The following is a 334-nucleotide window of genomic DNA, read 5'->3' on the forward strand; positions in this document are numbered from 1 at the left end:
ATGTCAAACATATTCTAGTATCAATAAAGATGTTATTGATATTTATTCAAGAAAATTTGTTGTTGAGTTTGTAAATTGTACTTGTAATGATATAATTCAATAAACTAAGATCGATGACTATTACATGAATACTTTGACTTTATGTGGAGACATAAAGATGGATCAGTTCGAGCAAATAGCCAAAATGGTCTATAGTATATGAATAAGGTTGGGTACCTTATTAATCTCAAATTGTTGGAGCTCATAATCTATAGGTCTATAAGGTTCCTCTACTAGCTCGTAAAAGCTTAAACCTTGGATTAGAATATTGAGCTAATTTGAAATGTTCCAATTT

This window comes from Benincasa hispida, chromosome 5 (assembly GCF_009727055.1).
Source record: "Benincasa hispida cultivar B227 chromosome 5, ASM972705v1, whole genome shotgun sequence".
NCBI classification, from domain to species: Eukaryota; Viridiplantae; Streptophyta; class Magnoliopsida; order Cucurbitales; family Cucurbitaceae; genus Benincasa; species Benincasa hispida.